Genomic DNA, 6,475 nt, shown 5'->3' with positions numbered 1-6,475 from the left:
CCCTCTGAAGAAATTATATGTATATTATATATATATATATATATATATATATATATATATATATATATTTTGAAATAAATCTTTCCGTGCTAAGCTATTGTGTGTGAATCTTAACTACTCGGTTAATTCATATTACAAATATGCAATAATGTACGTCCTTCGGCCGCAACTTAACCAGCGTTAACTACAATCTCTGTCGCAATTCAATAAATTTCAATTCATAATAAATCAAGTATATATTTGATTTTACACTTTCATCATCGATGTACCCGAAACTTTTCAGATAACATCATTCGTACTTTGCAAAATTCACAAGAATTCCACGAACCGAACATCATACATCAACAAATAACGAAGTATTGATTCATAATTTCAATGTCATTAAATAAATACTGCGTAAAAGTTATGTACTTTTTAAAGCCTTTAGGGATTATTCAATTCTAGTTTCAACAGTAAATCAAATGAGTTTAATTTAACATTAACTAATTAAATCTATGTTACATCTGAAGAAAATATACATATATATTTTCACAAAGACTGTAATAAAATTCTTTTGTACAAAACATTAATTGTGAAATTTTTTTTAACGGGTAGGTAATACCCGAGAGATATATAAATTCACAATTAATATGTTACATTCTTCGAATCTGATTCAGCAAATCATCCATTATACTCCCTACTTTCACAACAGTATACATTCTTTTATAGAAATCAAAACAACCATACTCATTCAAAATTTAATTACATATTCTGATCTTGAAATCTCAAAATTCAACTCGAGATATGACCAAAATCATCACTCTTAGATCCTTACATCTTTCACAAGCTATATTTTGACTTCAAAACTGTGTTAGAACATCAAATGTATGTTAACGATTACATCTGTGTTCAAACCCTTCGAAAATTTCTGAAGACACTTCGAATGATGAGCAATCGAGATGAGGATCCAACCACATGTTACCCACAGTTATGTACCCGAAAAACTCTTGAAACCAAAGTAAAAGTTTAAACAACGTATCCGCGTCAGATTCTTTGGCATTTATTAGTAAAAATAACTTTGCGACTCCTATTCAAAGTAACCAGTTTTGTCACAGCTCCAGCAAGTCAACTTCGACTTTTCAGTCAGACTAACCTTATTATAACCTTGAGATATACACCGTCGTTACCAGGAAACCTTTTACATTCCACCACATTATTAGCAGATGTACCAACAACTTCATTACCCTTTGACTTTAGCCTCTCCAAAAAGTCATTATAATTATTTATTGAAACCCCATCATTTACTCATTCGCATCTTGTAATGAGAATTGCCATACGAATCATTGGGAATTAGCAATCAGTATTTTGAAATCTCGCAGCATGTCTACGCCAACAGTTATATGTGTATATATAACGTCTATCTTCTGGACTTAATTTGAATATGAAGTTTCTGAAAAACACTCCGAACTACGAATTGGTTCTCCGAAAATGGAAAAAAAAAATACTGATGAAGTAGCAAAAACTATAAATGACTTTAAACGGTAAAAGCTGGATGATAATAATGAAGTGTGCTGGCAAAGCGCAGAAAAAGAGAAGTTTTGGAACTAGAAAACAGATTGAGCAAAGTAGGAAGGAGGCTGTGGACAAATTACAAAGACTGAACCTGACTTCAAAGGATCCAAATGATTCAGTACATGCTGAAGTCATTAACGAATACCTTGCTCCTAACTCTAAACCCCTGCGGACAATATTCTTCATCATCCTCTGATATTAGAAATTCTAAAATATCATCATATCTTTCATTATAAATATCCTCCATATTTCTGAAGATATTTTCTTAATTTTTCTTATTTGAAATCATTTACCTCTTCGCGCTATCTGTATTACATCATAAAAGAAACTATTTTAGTTTCTAAATTCTGAAACATTCAAGTTTAAAATAGGAATATTTTGAAGTAGTGTTGGAAACTGAAGCATGAATTAGTATAATATAATGACACTTGATCAACGTGATTATATTACAGTAAGTCATGCTGAGTTTCTAAATGGAACGTGATGATTAACAGATCATAACATCATCATATGCCATGTTATACGACTCTTGTATTCTATTTAACCTCTAAAATATTAAGAAAATATTTCTTGATGATTCGGCCTTTTCCAAGGTATTCTAGTAATTTGACAAGTCAAGATCGTGCCATCACAATTTCCTTCCTAGAACATTAACAATGTTCATTCCGAAATTCATATCTGTGAATTCTGGACCATTACAAGCGGTGCTTAATCGCAAGAAGAAGAAACGAAAGGACAAAACTCCGAAATAGAAATTGGGGTATAAATTGCAGCAAATAAAAGAGAGCATTAACTGTGAATGATAATGATTATAGAAGACAGAAGCAGAGACTTTGAAATATAAGGGAACATATAAAGCCCAACGATAAACCAGAAATTATAAACCATATATATCGATGCATATAGCAATATAAAGACACGGGAGAACTAGAAACACTATAAACCCAAGAGTATAGTAGAAGTAAATAGATTCTTCCGGCGGTAGATGAAAAAGAAGAATGACCGATATGAAAGTTAGAAGTATATCGAGAATCAGAACTGGATGGAGCATATTGATGAATACTTTAAAATATGAGTTGAGGGGGAAAGAATAGAAGGTGATGAAACATGACTAGGAACTTAGAAATCAACAGATTTAACTCACACAATGGCGGAATAAGTGAATCAAACCCTCTAGTGAATAGGTTAAGTTTTTTTTTTATTTTTTTGATTAATTTAGTCAAACCACAACTAAATCAAGTGTGATTAGATCAACACCTAGAGCTATTATTCACCACCTGGGTGATTTGGACTGAGAGAGAATCGGAGGAGCTCACTAGATCTGAGTGTGTGTAACAAATGAGAGGCTTAACCTAAAATGAAGAACATAAGACTTTATATACCCCTGTTGTTGACTCATCCATATGATTCATTCATCACACGTACGAGTTGGCTTCATCAGCCGTACGGGTGATCACTCACTCGTGTCTTCTCATTTAGGTTGTAATTGTGACTTAGCTCAGCATCAACCGTGCGTATGAGCCTGTCAGTCGTACTAGTGAGGCTTCACTCGTACGTCTGACTAAGTCTAATATAGTCAAACATCTAAATCTCGTTCCTGCAGTTCTTGTAACCACATACAAACACGGATAGGATAATAACGAGCAATCATGGTGGCCTGTAAACTGTTGTACCTGCAATGGACGTGGGTAGATGTCTAGGGACTTGCATAAAATGCATCAACGGAAGGTGTGAGTTGTAAGGAAACGAAGGAGGTGAATTTATAAGAAAATCTCCGACAGAACAATTAAAATGGACGATCGCATTTAAAGCGGGTCCTAATTCCCTTGATTACCGGAGAGTCAAATCTTATTAAGAAGATTTTCTTCAAATCCCTTGAAATCTGGGAATCAATCATATCTACGTCAAATGATAAGATGAATCTACACTTACTCATTTCACTCTTCTATGTTAGCTTCATTCGTACTCTTCATATAAATGGATTGTTTATCCAAATTATTCGCTGATGATAAAACTCTAATTTTCAGCCCGTATGCATCATGAAAACATATTTATTATCATTCACGACCTTTCCACTCAAATTTCGGGACGAAATTTCTTTAACGGGTAGGTACTGTGACAACCGGAAATTTCCAACCAAATTTAAACTTTAATCTTTATATGTTTCCGACACGATAAGCAATATTTGTTAAGTTAAATTTCAAGAATTTTAAACTATGTTCATACATTCATTCAACCTCGACCAAGTTCCAACGATTCACGAACCATTAAACGAATATGATTATATATGTATATGTGTATATATATTATAACTTGAAACGTAAATAAAATATTAGATTAAATACTTTATATGATTGTATCTGTTTCAAAATGTTTATCAATGGAATTAGAAGATAAAATCAAATGATTGAATTATCAGATATATTGAATTATGATTACAAGTCTCTGTTGAAAGGCCCACGTTGATTTGAGAAATCTTTCCATTTTAACAATATTCGAAAAATGGTAAAGTGATTTATAAATAAGAACAAATTGTCAATCATTGAGAACTAGACAAAGGATAGTGGAAGATTGAATTTCATAAAGACTCGATTGATCTATTTAGTTTCAAACGTACAAAAAACGTTTTTAGTTTAAAAAGAACTTTATTATTAAAACGTATATAGCTTTTATAAATATCTAGAACCACTTTTGACAACTCATTACTTAACTAGTATGATAAAGATAACGATATTTATATTTTATTTTATTAAATATATATAACGATTTAAATTAATATTATATATATTTATACGCGTATTATACGTACATAGTTTTATACTTTTACTATACTTAAACTTTACCTTTACTTTATTTTTACTTTACTTTAACTTTAATAATTCATACTTTAATAATTCACTTTAATAATTCATACTTTAATAATTCACTTTAATAATTCATACTTTAATAATTCACTTTAATAATTCATACTTTAATAATTCACTTTAATAATTCAAAAATCTATTATAAATAGAATTCAATAGGTTTCATTATTTCATAGAAACTTAAAAATATTTTTCTCTAAACTCTCTCAATTGATATACATATATATATTTACTCCGTATTATTTCAAGATATTATTAGTATACATAAAATATTACTACGGAGTGTTGTCCGAGTGATTTCGAAATTGTTATTCGAGTGGGATATGATTAAGGAAATTATGGGTTATAGCTATGGAGGTGATTGAGTATGGTTCATGGGTATGCTCGTGAGGTCAATATAGTGTTTATCATTTCTGTTGCGTCTACGTACCTTTCCTACAATATTGAATCTCAATATTGATACGTGAGTACTCATAATTTAACTTTTACATACTAATAGTGTATCCCTGACTAGTGCTCGAGTATTTAGGATTATGCATGCTTGTACTTTTGATATTGCCCTTAGACAGATTAGGTTGAATCTTGAATTAGTTACACTTGCGGTTGAGATAAGGTATAAGATATGCATGTCCTTGGAAAGCTAGCAAAAAATTAAGAACTTTTCCTTTAGATATCGAATGGTTTCGATGAACGGATTAGAAGTTATAATCAATTGAATTTTCAATATTTTTATTAAAAATGATTATTATTATCGTCGTTTTTATCGTCGTTATAGTTTTATCTTATTATTATCATTATTATTATCTTTATCAATAAAAGGGATTTATCATTAAAAATTGTTATTTTTTTTATTATTACTATCGTTATTATCGTTAAAGTTATAATTAGTATTATTATTATTATCCAATTATTATTATTATTATTGGTATTATTATTATTATTATTATCATTATTAATATATATATCATTATTTAAAAATGGTTATTGTTATTGTTATTATTATTATTACTATATTATCATTAAGATAATTAATAGTATTATCGTTAATAATGTTATAGTAACTATCATTATTAATATTAGTGTAATTAAAACAAATATTTGTAACACCTAATTATTTTGATTACTATTATTATCATTATTATGAACACGATATAAAAGACGATTAAAAGCTATTAAACGAAACGATTAGGAAATAATGGGTAAGAGTATCATGATGAAATTAAATATTATAAGATATTGATTTAGATAAAATTACCGTTCTTATTATTTTTATCATTACTATTATTATTAAAAGTATCGTTAGTATTAAAACTATCATTTTAACAAAAATTATCATTTTAATAGACATGTCATTGTTACTATAAAATATCATTATTATTATTATTTTAAATATAATTATTATTTTAAAGATAATATTAAAAATTATCGTAAATATTAAAGTTATCATAATTAGAATTATCGTTTTATCATAATGTCATCTTAGTAATTATAAATATTGATATTTTTATAATAATTATTATTATTACAAAATAATACAACTTTTACTTACTATCATTATAGATATTATTTTATCAAATAAATATGTTATACAAACATATTTTACTATGTGTAATAACTTACTTTAATAATACCTATCATATTATCTTTATAATATTAAATGAACCCTATAAATTTTATTACTTAATATATATAAAAGTATATTTTATTATATAAATTTAATATAAAATTTTATTTATTAATAAATAAATTATATTATTTACTCTAATAAATCTTTTAAAAATATAAAATGACGATATTTAAACTATATATTAATCATGTATAGATTTTTGGAAATTATTTTGAGTCAAATTTACTTTTGTTGACTTTTGCATATTAGTCTCGAGCATTAGGATTGTGGTACACTATGACTTGACCTAATTTGTTAGACAAATATTGACCAACACATAAATATATATAATTAATTTAGGTTCGTGAATCCGAGGCCAACCTTGCACTTGTTCAATAACGTTATATGTATTTTTACTACGAAATACAGTATGGTGAGTTTCATTTGCCTTTTT

This window comes from Rutidosis leptorrhynchoides, chromosome 2 (genome assembly GCF_046630445.1).
Source record: "Rutidosis leptorrhynchoides isolate AG116_Rl617_1_P2 chromosome 2, CSIRO_AGI_Rlap_v1, whole genome shotgun sequence".
NCBI lineage: Eukaryota > Viridiplantae > Streptophyta > Magnoliopsida > Asterales > Asteraceae > Rutidosis > Rutidosis leptorrhynchoides.
The sequence above is the reverse complement of the archived record's forward strand: the minus strand, read 5'-3'. Positions refer to the sequence as shown.